The following is a 23,110-nucleotide window of genomic DNA, read 5'->3' as shown; positions in this document are numbered from 1 at the left end:
GTCTTCGCCATTAGGACACCGAATCATCCGCAAAAAGTTTGAGCCGACCATAGCGTAGACAATTTTTCATGTTGTTGATGTACAGTATGAATAACAAGGGACCCAATACACTGCCTTGGGGGACACCTAGTTTATTTTCCCTGTATTGGGAGTAAGATGAACCATATTTTGTTCTTTGCATTCTATTATCTAAGTAGTTTTTCAACCACTCGAGAACTGTTCCATTTATACCAACTTTTTCCAACACCTTTATTAACTGTAGGCGATCGAATGTTTCAAAAGCTCTCTTGAAATCAACAACAACAACAACAACAATGTTGTAGATCTTGCAACTTTAAAAAACTTTGTCCAGGGCATCACAGAAATCGAATAAAAACAAAAAAGGTATAAGCAATAAAAAAATATAAAGAATGATTCAGTTTTTGTTTAGTAGTCTTTTTTGAATAAGTTTCAGAAAATCAGTGTATTTGAACAAATTGTTCAAATTGCCAAAACACATAACTTCATTGAACATTATTTTAGACATATTTTATTTCCCAACAGAGATAAATGAATTTATATCAACTAGATGCCCCTTTTCAAGCAATTATTACTTCAAGAGAGTTTTTATAGAAAAAAAGAAAAAAAAATTCTTAGAAGGGTGAAAATCGCATGTTTTTGTTAATTTTAAAATAACTGGTGAAACCTATAATTTTACGGACTACGTCAATTTTTTGTCCCATTAACCTTAAAACTTTTGATGTATATGCGATTTAAATATATGTGCATATTAAGTTTCAAAAAGCCTTTGAAGTTGAAAAGTGTTGCATGATGCCCCAGTTGAGGTAATTGCCTTTTGAAAAGCTGATCTAATTGAAGACAAACAATTAAATGAACCTTTAAGCACACATTTGAATGTAAATGGAAAGTCTTATCAAGGTTCTGCTGTAATACAATAAGTTCATTCAAAGTAACAACTATATTTTTATAAAAAATTATGTTATTTTAAGAGATCATTGCCCGGTGTGCCCAATAAATCGGGCCGGAGCATAGCGGCAACATCAATCCCTCCTTATAAATAGCGGCAGGCAGCCAGCCCACCATCGAAGTTCGTCACCATCATCATCATCAACATCATCGGCACATTGGCCGTTGCTAACATAAATAATCTCATTAGTTCTAGCATCAATCTGGCCCGTTGCAAACACCAACCTCGGCCACGGGACAGATGCCAAATCTAAAGTTGAAGCCGAAGCCGAAGCCAAAGTCAAATCCTAATGACGATGCAATGGATGATTTTTTTTCCAGTTCGATCTTTCTGCTTTCTTAGTCGCTTCATGGTTTGCAATTCAACTCACCTCCCACTTCAAACCACCCATCGACACAGCTAGTCGATTATAAAAAGCCTGCGATCGGCCGCCCGGCTTTGAATGGTGTCGCTCCAATTTAATAGAGCTTATGATTTCCCACAACACCCGGCCCCAGTTTCGAGAAATAAGAAGAGGGGCCTTCCAGGTGTGGCAGACGGGCGGGCAGAAAAGAGCAAGAGGGTCCCTCGAGGGAGGAGGCACCAGCATCAGCAGTGACAAAGACTGTCGACTGTCGACTGAAATCGAAACCCACAAAGCCCGACCCGGCCAGCCAGCCAATCCGAATCGTTTCCATTCCAGTGAGATGGCTTTGGGCTTTGGGAATCCGAGATCGTTGTCGTCGTCGTTCGTCCGTCAGGGTTCTTTCTTCTGGACTTCGAGCAACGAGATTGTGTATTGAAGCGGATTGGATCTATCTCTGGACCGAGCGATTGGGAAAGCTCTCGTCATAATCCATCGAGGCGTTACGGATCGGCCTCCCAGCCCACTTTCCCACCTCTCCTCCTTTGACGGTGGTGGTGTTGGATTGGATTTGGTGAATTGAGGCTCGAGTTGCCATCGTTATTGTTCTCATCAGGTCGTCAACGAACAGACTTTGCAGTCAGTTACGAACGACGGACAGGTGGTTCGCATTCTTCTGGCTAAGCTCGATTTTAATGAGTCCTATCAAATTGCTTATTGGAAGAAAGTGTGGAAACCGTACGGCGGATTTAAAACAATAAATCTATGGATAAAAAGTGTAATAAATTCTCCAACTGGGGCATGTTTTCATAAAACCTGACTAAAAAAATTCAATGAACAAAAAAAACTATTCTTTTTAAATCCGAGTTGCAACTATTTCAATCAATGAAACCATGCAAAAAAATGTACTTTAAATTATAATAACAAAACAACAAAAATGACAAAAATGATAAAAATGACAAGAATGACAAAAATGACAAAAATGATGAAAATAACAAAAATGACAAAAATGACAAAAATGACAAAAATGACAAAAATGACAAAAATGACAAAAATGACAAAAATGACAAAAATGACAAAAATGACAAAAATGACAAAAATGACAAAAATGACAAAAATGACAAAAATGACAAAAATGACAAAAATGACAAAAATGACAAAAATGACAAAAATGACAAAAATGACAAAAATGACAAAAATGACAAAAATGACAAAAATGACAAAAATGACAAAAATGACAAAAATGACAAAAATGACAAAAATGACAAATATGACAAAAATGACAAAAATGACAAAAATGACAAAAATGACAAAAATGACAAAAATGACAAAAATGACAAAAATGACAAAAATGACAAAAATGACAAAAATGACAAAAATGACAAAAATGACAAAAATGACAAAAATGACAAAAATGACAAAAATGACAAAAATGACAAAAATGACAAAAATGACAAAAATGACAAAAATGACAAAAATGACAAAAATGACAAAAATTACAAAAATTACAAAAATGACAAAAATGACAAAAATGACAAAAATGACAAAAATGACAAAAATGACAAAAATGACAAAAATGACAAAAATGACAAAAATGACAAAAATGACAAAAATGACAAAAATGACAAAAATGACAAAAATGACAAAAATGACAAAAATGACAAAAATGACAAAAATGACAAAAATGACAAAAATGACAAAAATGACAAAAATGACAAAAATGACAAAAATGACAAAAATGACAAAAATGACAAAAATGACAAAAATGACAAAAATGACAAAAATGACAAAAATGACAAAAATGACAAAAATGACAAAAATGACAAAAATGACAAAAATGACAAAAATGACAAAAATGACAAAAATGACAAAAATGACAAAAATGACAAAAATGACAAAAATGACAAAAATGACAAAAATGACAAAAATGACAAAAATGACAAAAATGACAAAAATGACAAAAATGACAAAAATGACAAAAATGACAAAAATGACAAAAATGACAAAAATGACAAAAATGACAAAAATGACAAAAATGACAAAAATGACAAAAATGACAAAAATGACAAAAATGACAAAAATGACAAAAATGACAAAAATGACAAAAATGACAAAAATGACAAAAATGACAAAAATGACAAAAATGACAAAAATGACAAAAATGACAAAAATGACAAAAATGACAAAAATGACAAAAATGACAAAAATGACAAAAATGACAAAAATGACAAAAATGACAAAAATGACAAAAATGACAAAAATGACAAAAATGACAAAAATGACAAAAATGACAAAAATGACAAAAATGACAAAAATGACAAAAATGACAAAAATGACAAAAATGACAAAAATGACAAAAATGACAAAAATGACAAAAATGACAAAAGTGACAAAAATGACAAAAATGACAAAAATGACAAAAATGACAAAAATGACAAAAATGACAAAAATGACAAAAATGACAAAAATGACAAAAATGACAAAAATGACAAAAATGACAAAAATGACAAAAATGACAAAAATGACAAAAATGACAAAAATGACAAAAATGACAAAAATGACAAAAATGACAAAAATGACAAAAATGACAAAAATGACAAAAATGACAAAAATGACAAAAATGACAAAAATGACAAAAATGACAAAAATGACAAAAATGACAAAAATGACAAAAATGACAAAAATGACAAAAATGACAAAAATGACAAAAATGACAAAAATGACAAAAATGACAAAAATGACAAAAATGACAAAAATGACAAAAATGACAAAAATGACAAAAATGACAAAAATGACAAAAATGACAAAAATGACAAAAATGACAAAAATGACAAAAATGACAAAAATGACAAAAATGACAAAAATGACAAAAATGACAAAAATGACAAAAATGACAAAAATGACAAAAATGACAAAAATGACAAAAATGACAAAAATGACAAAAATGACAAAAATGACAAAAATGACAAAAATGACAAAAATGACAAAAATGACAAAAATGACAAAAATGACAAAAATGACAAAAATGACAAAAATGACAAAAATGACAAAAATGACAAAAATGACAAAAATGACAAAAATGACAAAAATGACAAAAATGACAAAAATGACAAAAATGACAAAAATGACAAAAATGACAAAAATGACAAAAATGACAAAAATGACAAAAATGACAAAAATGACAAAAATGACAAAAATGACAAAAATGACAAAAATGACAAAAATGACAAAAATGACAAAAATGACAAAAATGACAAAAATGACAAAAATGACAAAAATGACAAAAATGACAAAAATGACAAAAATGACAAAAATGACAAAAATGACAAAAATGACAAAAATGACAAAAATGACAAAAATGACAAAAATGACAAAAATGACAAAAATGACAAAAATGACAAAAATGACAAAAATGACAAAAATGACAAAAATGACAAAAATGACAAAAATGACAAAAATGACAAAAATGACAAAAATGACAAAAATGACAAAAATGACAAAAATGACAAAAATGACAAAAATGACAAAAATGACAAAAATGACAAAAATGACAAAAATGACAAAAATGACAAAAATGACAAAAATGACAAAAATGACAAAAATGACAAAAATGACAAAAATGACAAAAATGACAAAAATGACAAAAATGACAAAAATGACAAAAATGACAAAAATGACAAAAATGACAAAAATGACAAAAATGACAAAAATGACAAAAATGACAAAAATGACAAAAATGACAAAAATGACAAAAATGACAAAAATGACAAAAATGACAAAAATGACAAAAATGACAAAAATGACAAAAATGACAAAAATGACAAAAATGACAAAAATGACAAAAATGACAAAAATGACAAAAATGACAAAAATGACAAAAATGACAAAAATGACAAAAATGACAAAAATGACAAAAATGACAAAAATGACAAAAATGACAAAAATGACAAAAATGACAAAAATGACAAAAATGACAAAAATGACAAAAATGACAAAAATGACAAAAATGACAAAAATGACAAAAATGACAAAAATGACAAAAATGACAAAAATGACAAAAATGACAAAAATGACAAAAATGACAAAAATGACAAAAATGACAAAAATGACAAAAATGACAAAAATGACAAAAATGACAAAAATGACAAAAATGACAAAAATGACAAAAATGACAAAAATGACAAAAATGACAAAAATGACAAAAATGACAAAAATGACAAAAATGACAAAAATGACAAAAATGACAAAAATGACAAAAATGACAAAAATGACAAAAATGACAAAAATGACAAAAATGACAAAAATGACAAAAATGACAAAAATGACAAAAATGACAAAAATGACAAAAATGACAAAAATGACAAAAATGACAAAAATGACAAAAATGACAAAAATGACAAAAATGACAAAAATGACAAAAATGACAAAAATGACAAAAATGACAAAAATGACAAAAATGACAAAAATGACAAAAATGACAAAAATGACAAAAATGACAAAAATGACAAAAATGACAAAAATGACAAAAATGACAAAAATGACAAAAATGACAAAAATGACAAAAATGACAAAAATGACAAAAATGACAAAAATGACAAAAATGACAAAAATGACAAAAATGACAAAAATGACAAAAATGACAAAAATGACAAAAATGACAAAAATGACAAAAATGACAAAAATGACAAAAATGACAAAATTGACAAAAATGACAAAAATGACAAAAATGACAAAAATGACAAAAATGACAAAAATGACAAAAATGACAAAAATGACAAAAATGACAAAAATGACAAAAATGACAAAAATGACAAAAATGACAAAAATGACAAAAATGAAAAAAATGACAAAAATGACAAAAATGACAAAAGTGACAAAAATGACAAAAATGACAAAAATGACAAAAATGACAAAAATGACAAAAATGACAAAAATGACAAAAATGACAAAAATGACAAAAATGACAAAAATGACAAAAATGACAAAAATGACAAAAATGACAAAAATGACAAAAATGACAAAAATGACAAAAATGACAAAAATGACAAAAATGACAAAAATGACAAAAATGACAAAAATGACAAAAATGACAAAAATGACAAAAATGACAAAAATGATAAAAATGACAAAAATGACAAAAATGACAAAAATGGCAAAAGTGACAATATTGTGAAGAATTTTTTGTATTAATTTAAGTTTTTTGTTTATAATATAGTTTTCTGAGGATGGCTGAAGGTAGTAGGCCGAAACGTCAAAAGAATTGTTTTTATTTGATTTCAAATTCACCGAAAAGTATCAACTAGAAAAGCCAATAAGAATCAACGGTGATCAAAGCTCGTTAACAAAAAATTTAATGAAAAAAGGGGCAATGGATATAAAACATCCAATAATTATAATAGTATTAATTTTGTTTCTAGAAGGCTTTCCAAAAAAAACTTGTGAAATACTGGAAAATTTGAGAAAAGTTTACACTCCATTTTAATTTTTTTTTTGGCTATGTAGATGCAAATAAATAGGATAAATTTTAAGATTCAGCTAAAAACACGCATTGAGTGTCAAAAGGTTGTGAACGTTACTTTATTCCAACAATTCCATTCTGCATTTTTTTAACCTTGAAAACTTTGGAAAAGGGGCTATAATTTTTGTATATTTTAAGACCATAAAATTGACTTAATGTCTATTAGACTGCCCCAAATGACCTGAATTTTGAAAAAGTTAAACGCTGCAGGCTGAAATTGATCCTGGGCCTAGTACAAGATCTCATGCCAAATTTGGGCCAGATCGGACCACGGGAAGGGGTCGCTCAACGAGCCTGAAGTTTGTATGGGATTTTGAGACATTTTGTTCGAGAGGAACATGAAAAACCAGTTTTTCGTCTATAACTTTTGTCTCCTTCGACCGATTTTTTCAAAAACGGGTTTTCTTAAAGCCTAAACTATGACAAATATTTCATCCGAAGGTTGCATTCCAATTAAAGTTAAGATAAAAAAGTTATTAAGCTTCAAAAATTGGCTAACTTTTTTAAGGGTGATATTCATCACTGTTTTAATGATGCGACTAAATGTCCGACCAGAACACTCAATGTGAAATGCATGCCGTTTCGTCAAATAATGGCCGATTTCAACCATTGTTGTTGCGTTCAATTGCAATTTTGAATGTTTTTCTAATATTTGAGTTTGGATGATATCCACTTGATAGTTCGGAAAGAAGTAAGGGCGGAAAAATGCTTGACAATTTGAAAAAAAAATTGCATAACCACAGGGGCTTAGGAACATGACTGAACGATTTGTGATACTCAACATTGTTTCAATAAGTGTCCAAACGAATAAAAGAATTTAAATTTCCTCACAAAACGAAACTTTTGGAAAAAAGTTTATCGGAGAAAAAACTTTCCCAAACTTCACCGTTCAAGCACACGCCTACTTCTCAACTCATTGAATATTTCAATAAAAGATAAAGTTACAATTCCGTTGGTTTCACAAACTATATTTAAATAATTTTGATTGCTCTCGAATAGATTTGTGATACGAAATGTTCAGACTTACAAGCAATTCGTAAAACATTTAAAAAATATTGATCGTTACTTTATGAAAATGATTCAAACCTTGAACGATAAATGAAAAGTTAAAATATCCGTTCTGATTACATGTAATATGAACACACCAGTTTCGCAACACTTGCATAAGGCATCAACAAGATAAAACACCAAAACAAATAGCGTCTCTTCTTCCAAAGATGTAGAAATGAAATGCGAGCATTATTAATACTAACATACTTTTTTCTTTTCCAATCCATTTGCAGGACAAAGATCAAGACATAACAATAAAACATCCACGCAACAAAAGGACCCTCCAGTCGAAGTGATGTTGGAAAAATTTCTGCGGTGATAGATAAGTTGTCTGCCATTTTCTTGTCCACGTGTGTCTTTGGGTCTCTTTCTTTTGTCTGCTGATTTTTATCTCCAAATCGGTAAGTAATCGATTACTGCATTGTTCGGGTCATTGAACGATTCTATTTTTTTTTTTCCTTTTTTTCGGTATCTAATATCTGTTTGAAGGAAATGTTTACGAAAAAAAATTTTTTAGAAGTTTACCTCAACACATTTTGCATTTTTCAAATCATAACTTATTAACTTTTTAATATTTAGAAAGAATTTCGCTGATTTCAATATTCTTACAGTTTTTGTAACGATGTAGATTTTTACTAAGAAAGGTAAAATTCAAGTAGCAGCGATTGTGAAAAATGGTTAGTAATCAATCCATTTCGACAGTTATAAATCACAAATAGTTGTAAATCGAACCTGTGCTAACCGGCTTCCGTTGCTCAATAAAAGCTTGCGAAATGTGGTGGACATTTCTTTCACGGGGACCATAATGGCTTATACGCAGCAAATGTGGCTTCCCGAAATCAAAGAAACAAAAAAAACGATTAATACATCGACCATTGACCATCATTGACCAATAAGTATTGTGACGTTGATTTGATTTTTATGTCACGTTTCTGGTCGACAAAACAATCAAGACGAATTGACATTTTATTGGACCCATACCGAGATGAAGAGCAAAAACGAGCACAATCCGCTATCGGATTGGAGCCAGGTCGTGTGCCACCAGCCAGGCCAGCTTTTGTAGATCTGGAGCGGTACCTTTGGCCATAAAAAGCCATAAATGGGTCCATTGAGCAATCGCTGCCGAACTTTGGTGGCTGCCGAGTAAAAAGGTAAAAAAAAAAACACAGACCCAATGACCGAAATCGACATTAAGTACTGCTATTGCGTTTCGTAAACAGGAACAGTGGGACTTCCGGGGGAAATGAAAAACGATCTCCGGATTAGCTAAAATGACTAACGATTGGTGGATTAATGGGGCGAGATTGATTTCGGCGGTTGTTTCCGATTGTAAGGCACATATAATTGGACGACAGTAACGGTTTTGCCCGGTTTTATCCGGGTTTGCCCGGATATTTAATACAAAATTTGAAAAAGTCTGGTTCGGTCCAGTTGCCTGGATATTATTGAAAAAAAGGCCCGAATTTTGCTCGGGTTTATTAAATTTGCCTGGATATTGAGCTAGAGTGAAGACTTTACTCAGATACTTTTTAATTAACAATTTAAAGTTCGGTATTCATCGAGATAGGTAATCGAATCACTTGATTCAATTGAACCCACTGAAAACTCGTTTGAAGTTTCCGTCGATAAGAAATTCTGCTGCTTATGAGGTTATTTTTTTCCCATTCTCAATCAATGCAAGCAAAATTGGCATTGGCATTGGCATATCGGGATCGGGAATTCTTTTAATTAACATCTTCCACGCCTGGCTGCCTCGGGAAACGATTCTACATTAAACGGAACCTGGGAAACCGCCCGCAAATGTGATAAATCTATATCATTTAAAACCTGCATACCTGTGAGAAGGTACCTGCGCTAGGGGCAATCATCTGCTCGTAGAACTTTTCTTTGTGCCACCGGAACCGCTATCCTTTATTCTGGAAAGGGTTTTATTCTGCATATATGTTGGCTAAGATGGAACCGAACTATTGAGTAGGAGATAAAACTTCGAAAGGTATTCCACCCACCACCCACTTCCAGCTTCAGCCCAACAGCATCCAGGAGGGGAAGCAAACGCAATCAGCCAAGAGAAGATCTCCTTTCAATTTCGAACTTTCCGGGGCGCGGTTCCTAACTTATTCTTCTCTAGCTCTCTGGAACTATGGGAAGCTCAAGGGTTGGTTCGGGCGACTGCATAAATACATCAAGCACCTCGCTGCTGCTGTCGACTGTTTCCCTATCTCTCGGGGGTCCATCTATATTTAATGCCAAAAGCCGCATAACAAACGAACGGTCTTTTTCAGAAGAAGATGCTGCCGGGCTTTCGCTTTCGTAATCTTGATCTCCGAAGCGATCCGGGAAGAACTTAAGAATCCGTCCCTGTGTCGGACGGCTACACCGGCTCTTTTGTTTCCCCATCTGGAGTCTAGCTGGAGACATCTTTTTCTGCTCCACGGGAGATGCACAGTTGCTGCATTTTCGAATAATTGTCTGTCGCTATTATTTCTCAGGTTATGCAATAATTCTAATGGAGCACACCCCATTCGAATAATGTCAACAGGAGTCGATAGATACAGAAAATTTTCTCTTTCAAGAGGGTGGCCCCACGAATGATGTCGCCAATGTTCCCCCCCTTGATCCATCCTTCTTCGCGAGTCGGGCTTTTGAAGCTTCCAACAAACGGGAAAAGATCCGCTACAGCTGATAAAAGTCACCGGCAACCAATCAAGTGCGACCATTTCTGTGGTTTGTCTCAAGGAATCGAACAGAGAGAAGAGGCTTAGCCCCACCCCCCTCGCCCCCTAACGTATCATCTATTTCGCACGATCGTATACAACCAACCGTGAGTTCTAGAGCAAGGGTCGGCAACCAACGGCTTGTGAGACGCATCTGGCTCTTTGGAAGAGAAACTATGGTTCTTAAGCTCACATTGCAAATATATTTTTGTCATAGAAAAAAAAATTCTAGATTAACCATTAGAGCTTTTTTAAACAAAACACGGTTTTAAAGGTCCACAAGAAAAACCTCTACCAACTATTGCTGCCGCTGTCTATTTCAGCAGAAAGACCCTTATAACAAAATTGGTAGGTTTTATTGACTAGTAGCTTAATTATTTTATCAGGACCGGACGAACGGGGTTCTTTTAAATACTCAGTCCTGCGTTCAAAGGGGTTTTGATAAATTACACAAGGCAGCACATTTTTTCCGAGAAGCAAAGAATTTTAGATCTAATTTATTTATTTATTTAGATCCTAGGCTTCAGCCCTTTATCTTATTCTAGAGTATAATTAATATTATGAACAACACGAATAATGAAAATGAATTAACACTGCCTTCTTCTAATTTAAATTCCTTCTCTGGCCATATTTAATTTGATAATATCAACGTTTGCATTATAAAGTGTCATGATTCGGTACATTGGCTCATTCTTAGCATAATTTGGAATCCGATTAGCTAACTGAAATGGCCTTACGCTACGCAAACTACTGTGGCCTTCGTTATAACATATTTGAGATGTTGAATATGGTGAATAATAACGGATCTCTTAAAAACAGTGCGTCTATCGATTTTCTGCGGATTTCCAAGGAGTCCAATTCTACCAGCATGCACAACACTCGATACTCCGGCATTTCTGCTTGCCATCCAAGGTTTCTCAAGACGTATCTCAGGAACTTCTTTTAAACTCTCTCTAGTCTGATGATATGGCTGTTAAAGTATGGACGCCAAACAATACTGGCGTTGATACAATCGTGTAGAGATCACCCAACTCTTGCTAACTTCTGCTAACCATTCCGAACATTGAATTAGCCTTTGTTACAACTTTTTCTATGTGCTTCGAAAAATTTAGCTCAGTGTCCAACTCAACTCCCAAATCTTTCATTGAAGCCTGTCGTGCAACAGTCAAATCATTTCCCAGGCGGTATTCGTACAAAATGTTGCTCATTTTCCGAGAAAAAGTAACCACATTGCATTAAGAGTCGTTGACTTTTAATCCAAACCTGCTGAAACATTCCGCAAACCTGTGTAGAGCATTTTGCAGAGTCGTGCAATTTTTGGATGACGAATTGGCAGAAACATCTTTAAATCATCGGCATACACAAGCACGAACACATAAGACAGCACTTCAGGAAACTCGTTCGTAACAGTGGTGAAAAAAGGGGTCCCAAGTTACTTCTTTGTGGTACACCACTGTTGACTGAGTTAGTCCTGGTCAGTCCTGGGTCTCACGTTCTCCAGCTTAACGTATTGCGTTCTTTCGATTAAGTATGAGCGAATCCATTGTAGGCCATTGTTGCCGCTTATCCCATTTTTGCTCAGCGCCGACAGAAGAGCGTCTATGTTGATCACATCGAAGGCTTTAGTCATGTCGGTGTACAGAGCATCGACTTGTAGACCTTCTAGACCTAGAGACCTGAGATTCTTGAGACCCCAACCTGTATCGAAATATGCAATTTGATTATTTTTCTATCAGCTTTTGTTTTTGAAATATATTTAAAAAGTAGGTAAAAATCGTTCAAGAAATTCCAGCATTTGTTTTACATAATTGTAAAACATTACAAAAATTTTGAAAAAAAAAGATTTTAAGTAAATTTTCTCGAAGACCGCAAGTAATTTTGATTTCTGGTAGTCATGAATGTTTAATTTTTGTTTGCTTCTGCATTCTGTAAATAACGTGAATTTTGAACCATATTTAATTTTTCATATTATTCAAAGTAAACTTTTTTCAATAATTTTTATAGGATTTGTAGATCATTGTATCAGATTGTAGATCATTGTTTCACATAGGCAAACGATATTAAACAAATTCAGAATCAGTTTTTGTTTTTCAAGCAGTAGTTTTTTTGGTTTATCAGTTGGCAATAATTGATTCCACTCGAATCTAAATAATTTATTAAAGACTTTTTTGTTGAAAAAAATCCTTCCACAATGTTGAACAACAAATCTTTTTACCTTCATTTTTTTATACTTTTAGATTTCAAGATTTTCGAATTTTTGTGTTCTGAAAACCTATAAATTTAAATTTTTAAAAAGAAAAACAACGTTTGTTCCTTTTGTCCTTTCCAAAAGCCAATGTTTCCATTGACGGAGTAAACACATTTAAACCTTGAAATTTCATACTACAAAAACTACACTTGAAAATTAATAGCTGCTTTACTTATTTTTATAATGTAGGCATTAATGATGCAATGAACATGTTGGAATATTTATGTATGAAGTTATAATTGTAAACTTCATAATTAACTTTTCAACATTTTATTTTGATAAAAAAAATTATTTTATCTCTTACTTTGATCACTGCCACTCTTGAAATAGAATTGAATGTTTTCTTTTTGGTATAAAATTAAATTCAATAATCAAATCTGTGTTTTGAATAAATTCTCCTGAGTTCAAAAAGGATATTAATTGAGGATTATTTAATTTTATCGAAATGGAACTTTTTTTTTTCAAATTCAAAATATTTCCGCATAATTTCAAAATCCCGCAGATCTCAAATTTTTTGAGAATTCAGATGTTTACATATTTTTAAAGACTGGTTTTATATAATATGCATTCTATTTCTGTGCATTCTCATTGTTTTGATCAAAATTTGAATTCGAATTCGTTTTCTGATGTTTTTGAAATCTTGATTTAAAATTTGCAAACTTGAATGCTTTAATTTGTTTTCTAACAAATCTCTAATTCAGAAGAAGGAACATTATTTTCAACAATATATTAATGACTTATCTGGAAAAAGCATTGATTTTAAACTTTGATTCCGACTAATTTTGAATCGTTGCAGAATTCGGAATTGTGGAACATAAAAAATACAGTAATAATTTCAAGTTTGTATGGTGCTCATTAGTAGTAAAGTTGTTATATTTAAGGGTTCAATTTACTTATGAGTTGTGCATTCTTGGTATTGTTATTATTTCAAGCTTATTTTGAATTTTTAACCACCACCCTTTCCCCCATGGACAGGTCCGAAGAGTCCTAGAAGTTTACCTTGAAATTTTTTTAACTATCCTACAAGATTCGCCTGTCAACAAATAACAACATTTTAGGATTTTTTGTTTATATTGTTCGGATAGATAAGGGAATTGAAATTAGTGTACGGGCAGTATTGTAATTCATTTTATAATTAGTTTAATTAATTTTTTAAATATTTTATTGTAGATCTAAAGATGATTGAAAAGTAATAGTAAATCGAAACATAAAAGAACATAGCCTATAGTCATTTATTTCACCAAACAATATCAACAACAAATCCTAAAATATAATCAAACGGTGATCGAAACCCGTCGAAAATAACAACATGTGGACGACCATGTCATCGACTGAAAATTTGTTAACAAGATTATCTAGAGCGTCCATTTCAATACTGAAATCAGTGCTAAAAAGTAGCACTTTTTGATACTGTTTGCAGAATCGATATTTTCATTTTCCAACATTGGATTGCATAAACGATAATTGAACAACAGTAAAGTGAAAAACTCAGAGTTACGGGAATTAAAAGATGAAATCAATTTCTTTTTTGCGGGAAAAGTAAATTGTTACCAAATTCTAAATATCGGATCTATCTGTGGAAAGTTGACCAAAAATGTTGATCGCCATCACCGTAAACACACCTTAGTGATGATTTCAGTTTCTTATAGTTTAAACTCAAAGGATCTCCTTGCTCCTTTGGCTTTTGTATTAAATAATTCTCATTATTTGCACTTCAACTACCACGATCGCAGGCGTGGCTCAGTAGAAAAAGTTCCAGTGATTGATCAAGGCCAACAATTTTGTTCATTGGTCAAAAGAATGAAACCTGGGATTGGATGCACATTTAAAATGTCAAAAACTGATGCTCTCTCTTTAACCATCAATAATGGCTCCAGCCTCGTCCAAATAGTCAAATGATAGGTTTGAAAAGCGAGAATGGGATGAAAGAAAAATTTTGAAGACCGAGATTTCCTCTGCATCCTAGCAAAACAATCATGGATTGGAGGTTTGTGTGAAGGAATATGATCAGAAGACACTTTTGACTAGGGTAGCGATCAAACAATAATTATTAGAAAAAAAATCCCACGCTTTAACTGATTCTCACTCAACCAATTAAAATGTTAAATGTTTGTTATTAGGAGTACGTGAGCCTCCCCAGTCTGTAAATGTTCGTAGATATGATTTCTACCAATTGACCTTAGACTATATCCGTAAACACCTATTGTTGATTGAAATAGGAAATGCAATGAAAAAAAGGTATATATGGAATCAACTTATAAGATGTTAATTTTCTTGCAGATGCTTTTTGAGGATTTGAGAACACTGATAATGGGAGTGTGCAGATTTTTTTTAAAACAATCTTTTATTTTAACAATGTTATACTTAGGAAGGGTACAGAAAATTAACCCCATCAAAACGTTGAGAACCAAGTTCAAAGATACACTTTAATATTTCATTGACTTTGTTTCTCTTTTTTCAATTAAAATTCAAAATAAGATCTCAAGTAATCCCGAGACAAAGATATACATTTCTGTTACAATTTAAACTACCATGATATGATTTTCAAATAACTGTCAAATTTTGTTTTTGAAGTTTTTTCTTTGGGCCTTTTACAAATTTTGTCGACCAGATTTTACTGTTAGATCATTGTATAGTTCATACCCAGCAAACATTTGGTATATTGCAGAAACAATAGAATTATTCAAACAATTATATCAGATGAAAAGAGTGTATTAAACTTACCAAAATAGTATATAGCTACAACAGTGGAGGCGATATATCTACAATGACAAGACTCCTACGATCCGATTTCCTCACAAAAAGCAAAATAAATGATTCTAAGTAATTTCAGTAGAAAGAAAAAAAAATCCTCGACCGTGATTTGAACTCCAGTCCTCCGAGTTCGCATTCCGTTATCTTACCACGATACCAACTCATCAGTTGATATAATTCACGCTATAGCTCTATTTAAAGGTGAGATTTTCTTTTAACAAACCGGACAAAGAAAGAAAGGGAGAGATCGGATAGAGTTTCAATCGATGGACCGCAAATCAGTTCACTCAAATCGTAAATGTCGAATAAGCAAATTCCCAACTTTTTGGAGACATATTAACAAATTGACTAAACTGCTATCTGACTATTTTTAGGCAAAGCTTGTCGTAAATAAATGAATGATAGAAAATTACTCAATACCAACTTGTTTACGATGGTTATTGAAAATGTCTTAATATTCGATTTGGATTATCATTTTTATTACGATTTCACGTTAGCTTAATAAGCTAAAAATAAAAACAGACGAGAGAAACATCACTGATTTACTCAAATGAACTGTGAAATGCTAAAAACGAAAACTTAATTTAAACTAGAACTTCAAAACGGTTCTTAAAAACAAATCGGAATCTCAGTGCTTCTCAAATCACTAAGAGCTAGTTCACTGGTGTTGGGAAAAAGTAGTAGAAATTTTGACATTTTGAAAATTTTACCATGCAAAAATGTTTTCAAGATCTTTGAGTGTTGTATTTTTTTACAGCACTGTTTCTATTTCAGCCGTATGTGATAGATATATGGCTATTTTTGCATCACAGCATGTGAAACTACAACACGTGTTGTTAAAAAACTTGAAGGCTACAGATCCTGAAAATGTTTTTGAATGGCAAAATTTTCAAAATGTGCTAAAGGTGACAAAATTTCTACCACTTTTTCCCAACACCAGTGAACTTGCTCTAAATGTATATCTTAAACCGCTGCAAAAACAAAACATTTTCTTGTACATTGAACCTTTAAGAATGAATTAAAAGAAATAGATTACTTAGCTTCTTAGCTTTGGATTACTTGATTTCTCCAAGTTTTGCCAAAGAGGACGATGCAAGCTCGTTTGCAGTCCAGCCATTGGGCCACACCCGGCCGGGGGAACAATACTCGCTCTGGAATATTCCGAGAAGAGCAGCATCGGAGTTTGAGGGCCTTTGAGGTTGATCCATATCCACTATCAGAGAAAACTGCCCTATGTTATTTTTCTCCTTAGTTTTGTACAACTTGAGAAAAAAAAAATCTCCGACTTTGACTGTGACACACTAGGAAAAAATTGTTCGTCTGATCCTATCAACGCCTACTGCACTTTTCGGCAATACCAGACTACTCTTGGATGGGATGATATTGCGAATTATAAAAAAAAACCTTATTATTTTTCAACATTGTTTAAATACAATTCTAAGGGAAATTTAAAATAATTGGTATAAAAGTCTTTGTAAAAATATAAAATATCAGAATTACGGAATCAGTACGGAAATTCTCAGTTGATTATTCAAACGATGCAATCACGATTTTTCACTATCTTCAGACATCAGGAAAAGATTTCACGGGTGAAATCTACTTCGAAACGTAAAGTGAGAGTTTTTCACTACAAATTCACAGTTCCAAAACAGATTTCCCAATTCCGAATTTAAAATTTACAGTTTAATTTATTCCATTTGAACTCCATTCCGGTGATTAAAGAATGAAAACATGTTAATTTGTATATAAAATTTCATAACTGGGAATTCGGAGATGTGTGTGTGTGTGTTTTTTTATAATAATTTGTCACTCGGAGTTTAATCGAAAATTTTATAAAATTAAGGATACAAAAGGCGCTGATATTCCCATTTTCCACAAATTGTTTTTTGCTAGTGTAATTGTTCGAATTTTCAACCAATTTATAGAATTTTTCATAAAAGACCTAAAATTTTGTTTATTGTTTTCATAGGTTTTTACGGAAAAATAGAATCCAGGGGAGGGAAAAGTGACAGAAAATGAAATTCCGGCCTAATTTAAGGCGTAATGGCTCATTCAAACTAATTTTTTTTATAAATTTTGGCTTTTTCGACTTATGAGGTTGCCCACCCCTGTTCTAGAAGGACTACGTAGGTAGTGCTCAGCAAGAATTTTATGAGCTGCTGCTGCTGCTGCTGCCGTTGCATCTTCAAACTGATGGCGAATTTGCCGCAACCTGGCAGAAGGGCGGTCTTCTTTTTTTCCAATTTCAATCCAACAAGATCAAGCGCGATATTTTCGCATATAAATCTCGTTACAATTGTCTATGTTGGTTGGATGGCTGACTGGCTGGCGTCGAATGTCTTCGATGCAGTTTTTAGAATAGACAGACCAAAAAAAAGGATAAAAAAAACAACAGATCCATCGATGTTGGGAACGATGGTGAAACAAAACCGCATCTGAGGGTTGCGGAGGAAAAAAATGTCTAAATTGTGCGCGCCATTCAATGTAATCAGTTCATCTGCCGAGGTTGGCTTCTGCTGCAGGCTGCAGCAGCTCGTCTTCCATTTTTTTTGGTTTTTGTTCCGTCTCCATCTAAAACAATTGAAACGAGGAACCTTGGAAGACGCAAACCAAGAACCATCACAACACCGGCTTAAATCTATGGAATGGATTCAAGAATTAAGCAGATACCTAAGCAAGTTGGCGCAGATGGCGAAAGAATTAAAATAATTGCCTAGACCATGCAATTGTCTGTCTGCATGTGTCTCGACAAAGAGCAAATCAATCAATTCAAGCGGTGCAGACTAATAACTTTGAGAAGGAACATAATTGTCAATTATATTGACAATTAAATCCAATTTGAGCAATTGATTCATACCTCTTATTAAATCATCACATTCCACTTTCAAAGGGTTGTTTATCATCGGGTAAACTTTTATTGATTGTTGTACATTTTTATTACCTCCAGAGTCAAAATGCATATTTTTTGTTTAAATTTTTCCACATAACGATCCATTTACGCTTAACAGGAATTTCGGTTTTGTAAAACTTGAAAATTGTTTATTATCAGCATAATTTTCATTGGTTGTTGGACATTGTATTGGAGTAAAAATACATCTTTTTTGTTTACATTTTTTCCACAAAACGATCCATTTAAGCTTGACAGGATTTTTTTATTTTTAAAATTTTAAAATAAGAAGAATATCTAACATAACTAGAATCCATTTTTAAAAATTATTTCTTTTCATCCAAGTTTGCTTGCACAAACTTTGAATTTCGAAGATTCAGCAAAAATCTAGATGGATAAGTTATTTCAGCCGTAAGCAAAAATTGAGTCGTAAAAATTTCCCATAAAATATTATCAGAGGTTCTTTGGAGATGAACTTATTGATGATAAAAAAATATTGAATTAAAAGTTTTAAACTGTTTCTAGTACATCTTGGATTTGAAAATATTTTAAATATTTTCATAAAATTAAATAAATGAAAATGATATAAAAATATTTTCAAATGAAAATCTTTGACACTTGCAGTTGAAATATCACGACAGGGTTGAGCAGGGGCGGGGGTTTTATATTTAAATAAATACAAAAAATATTAAAATGGAATAAACTACTGCAACGAGATAGCATGGTATCTACGTTGCAGAAAATTGAAAAATCGAGTTTATGAATTATGATTAAACTTTTGAAAAAAAAAAATCAGGAATACAAATAGTGAACATCTAAGGCTTTGAGGCGGAATACAAAAAGTTATTCCCATCTCCCACAGTTTTTTGCTCTAGTAATATTTTACAAAAAAAAACTTTAAAGCTTGAAATTTGTTTGGTCTTATAAGAGCAAGTTCACTGGTGTTGAGAAAAAGTGGTAGTTATTTTGTCACTTTTAGCACATTTTGAAAATTTTGTCAAGCAAAATCATTTTCAAGATCTGTGGCCTTCAAGTTTTTTAACAACACGTGTTGTTGTTTCGCATGGTATGACGCAAAAATAGCAATATTTCTATCATATACGGCTGAAATAGAAACAGTGCTGAAAAAAAAAACAACGCCCAAAGATCTTGAAAAAATTTTTGAAAGGTAAGATTTTCAAAGTGTCTAAATTTCTACCACTTTTTCCCAACACCAGTGAACTTGCTCTAATGGAGCAAATTTTTTCCACTGTTATTTTGAAACGAACATAATAAACCAACCGAATGAAGAAGGCTGTGGACGAGCGAAGAGGACGTGTTTTTTTCTGTCATCGAAAATTGAAGCAAATTTCAAAGTGCGGAAAATAAGCAAAGATTTTGTAATTTAACCAATCAAGCAACGGAAACGAAACTTTCGTATAGAAAACTACCCCCTCCTCTACATCAAGGATTAGCGTTTTATTTGGTATTCTTGGTGAGCCCGTTCATTTATTTTACTTTTCCATGTTTGTCAGGGTTTAAGTACTACTAGGGCAGTGCTCCCCCTTCGCACTGTCATAGTAGAACAAATTTCGTAGATTAAACACAAATCCCCGCTCCATTTAAGTTTTGTATAAGTCAAATTTTAATTTTAAAATTTGCTATAGTTTCTTCAGACAAGGTAATTTTATTTTACTGTTTATCCCTTATTTCTTTTAAACCTACCGCGAAATGCGTTTTGCGTTACTCAGGGCAATTTATTGCACTAGAGATCAGAAGGAAAAAAAACAAACTCCTGAAACGAACAGCGACATTTACTTCAGACTACAAACTTGGAATTGAATTTGCAATAAAAACAAATCAATAATGATATGTTTTATCCTTACTTTACCACATCAATTTAGAATCTTTCTAACTCATTTCAGTATTGGTTTTAAAGTTCGGTAGTTTAACATTGCTGTAGTTTACTTTTTATCAACAGTTATTCTCTTTTTAAGGCGACTGTTCAGTTTATTTTTAGCGGGTTGATCTCGGCTTTAGTCTTAATTTTTTATAGTGAAAACGGCTTAAGTTTACGTATCCAACGTTTCGATTCTTATAGGATCTTCATCAGGGACTAAAATTTATTACAAAATTAAGATTACGTCTACTGAATCTAAGTGATTTATACCGAAAAAATTGTCGAATTATAATGTATTATAATTGACTTTGATTGCAATGAGGCAAAGTTAATATATTCAATATAACATATTCAATAATTTATAGCACGGTTCTATCCACAACACATGAGAACAATATCACAAAATTCATAGTTTTGCTTTCAGTTTCAAATAAAAAAAAAACATTAAAAAGCTTTAAAAATGTTTTTGACATCGGCAACACTGCAAGCGTCGCTTTCGATGCAGTTCAGTGGCGGGCGGATCAACTGACGTTTCTCCTGAACTGTCAGAGGATTGGCGGTCTCGCTCGCTCTCTTATTCACGTCAGCCGAACGGACCGGGTGAAAATTTGTTTTCTAAAAACACGAGTGGAAAAAATTTGCAAATTGTTTGAAGAAAATCGATGTTAAATTACTTTAAAATAGTTTAATCTAGGTGTGCTTAGTGCTAGGTGTCAGTACGGTAGGACTCCTGTTGAAAGTACGGGTTGCTCAAGCAGGTAAAACTTAAAACTATGATCGACAAATTAAAACTTAGAAGCTAAAACATAACCTCATTCATGCAGTACCAGAACCTACGAAGTCTGACCGCGATCGAATTACAGTTTATCTTCAGCATAATGTTGCTTTCACAATAGATTTCGAACGAGGTTCACAAGGTACACAAACAAATTGAAAGAAATTATTAAAATATATCCTAACCTAAATCTTCATACATGCGCTTCAATGCACTTCAATGTGATGTCAATTGAATTTATTGTTTATCAATGCCAAAAGACATACCTCTGTTAAACAGCTTATAACTTTTTTGTCTAATAAGATACGAAGTTACGACATCTTCGACAAAGTTGTTCAGCGGAAAATTTCCTTTCAAGAATTTATAAATTGGCACAAAAACCATTAGCAGGCTCGGTTGCACAGAAGAAACAAAAATGATGTTGATTTTTCAGTACAAAATATTCAATTTTCCCATACAAACCTAAAAGTCCAAATTTACTCATGTAAATGTTACTTAAAAATTCTGCAAAAAAATCATGGATGAGTTTTGGATCTAAACGAAGCTTTTGAGACCCCAGTGTTTGAGAAATTCAAAAATGACCCCAAATCGACTCAGTCTATTGCCATAGTTTAAATAATTTCATTAATTGTTTTTGCAAAGGTTACACAAATTTATAAATTGCCTGTCTATGCAAAGCAGTTTTTTGAGATTTTTTATTCTCATCCATTTATTCTCAAAACGCTTAAATTAAAAAGATTAATTTTTAAAACAAAAATTTTGCATAACATTGGATATCTTTTCTAGGGTTCAAGTTAAGCTTAAGCTTTGTTCGAATAAATTATACTGCAAAAATCAAGGATTATTTTTCATCCGAAGTTATTTTTTTATAACGTTCAGTTTATCACTAGTGATTTTGGAATGAAAAACTTTGATATCCCATACAAATTTCCAAACAAAGTTAAAACTCGTTGCGCCAATTCAGGACTGTATGAATCGCTTCCAATTTTTTTTGCAATTTCTGGCAATAAAATAAACCAAAAAAAGTTGTGGGAGGTGTATAAATTTAAAATGTGAAACGAACGAGGTGTAGAAAACATTTATGGTTAAAAAATCAGGTCTCAAATAAACTTTACTTCAACTGGCTTTTCCTTAAAGAAAAAAGTATAACATCTCAATCAGAACAATGAAAAAACTGGTTTGAACAATAACGATGGCCAGTTTTATTTTCGATATACAGTAGTAGCCACAGTAGTACTTTTTCTTTCAATTAAAAAATAAACAAGTATAATTGTTCATCATAACATGGCCATTGTAATATTTACAGTAAGGCCTCGTTTTCACAGAATTTCTTATTGGTGCGTGCATGAATGAAATGTTGCACACATTATAACAGTCGAAAAATAGAGCAGTTCAAGCTTTTGTCTTCCTTAGTCTCCCTAGCCTAAATTCACCTATGGTGAAAAGAGAAGCATATTGTTTGCCAGATTTAACAGCTCATTTGAAAACCCCAGCAGAGCCTTCAACTGTTTTACAAACATCGAAAATCTACATCTAGGGGCTTTTTCTATTGATGAGTGCAATAAATGCACTCAAATTATGATTTTAAACATCATTGAATATAGTGTTTTTAAACTTCTTTGAGTATAAAAACAAGTTAATTTAATTTTTTTTAAATAAATAAATTGAAAATCAATTTATTCATTACCCAACCAGTCGATAAAAATTTTACTATATTTTTTTTAAATATTCTGATGTTTTGAAACTCTAAATTATCTTGAAAAGTGTGTATGTTACGTATATGATTTTAAAGATGAACGCATCAATACGTATACATTAGAGTGCCCCAAATGACCCCAATTTTGAAAAAGCTATGCGCTGTAGGCTAAAATTGATCCTTGGCCTAGTTCAAGATCTCATGCCAAATTTGGGCGAAATCGGATCACGGGAAGGGGTCGCTCAACGAGCCTGAAGTTTGTATAGGATTTTGAGACAT

At 32.3% G+C, this 23,110-nt stretch overlaps 1 protein-coding gene across 3 annotated transcripts in view; it reads left to right on the top strand.

Moving 5' to 3' along the window:
• The first annotated feature begins 8,111 nt into the window (after positions 1-8,111).
• Positions 8,112-23,110, top strand: part of LOC129755768 (uncharacterized) — a 208,657-nt gene continuing 193,658 nt past the window's right edge. For all 3 annotated transcript variants that reach the window (XM_055752409.1, XM_055752408.1, XM_055752407.1), the window contains exon 1: positions 8,112-8,279. The gene's annotated coding sequence lies outside the window, so the exon portion shown is untranslated. The remainder of the gene's footprint in view (positions 8,280-23,110) is intronic.

The sequence above is a fragment of the Uranotaenia lowii genome, chromosome 3 (assembly GCF_029784155.1).
Source record: "Uranotaenia lowii strain MFRU-FL chromosome 3, ASM2978415v1, whole genome shotgun sequence".
NCBI lineage: Eukaryota > Metazoa > Arthropoda > Insecta > Diptera > Culicidae > Uranotaenia > Uranotaenia lowii.
The sequence above is the reverse complement of the archived record's forward strand: the minus strand, read 5'-3'. Positions and strand labels throughout refer to the sequence as shown.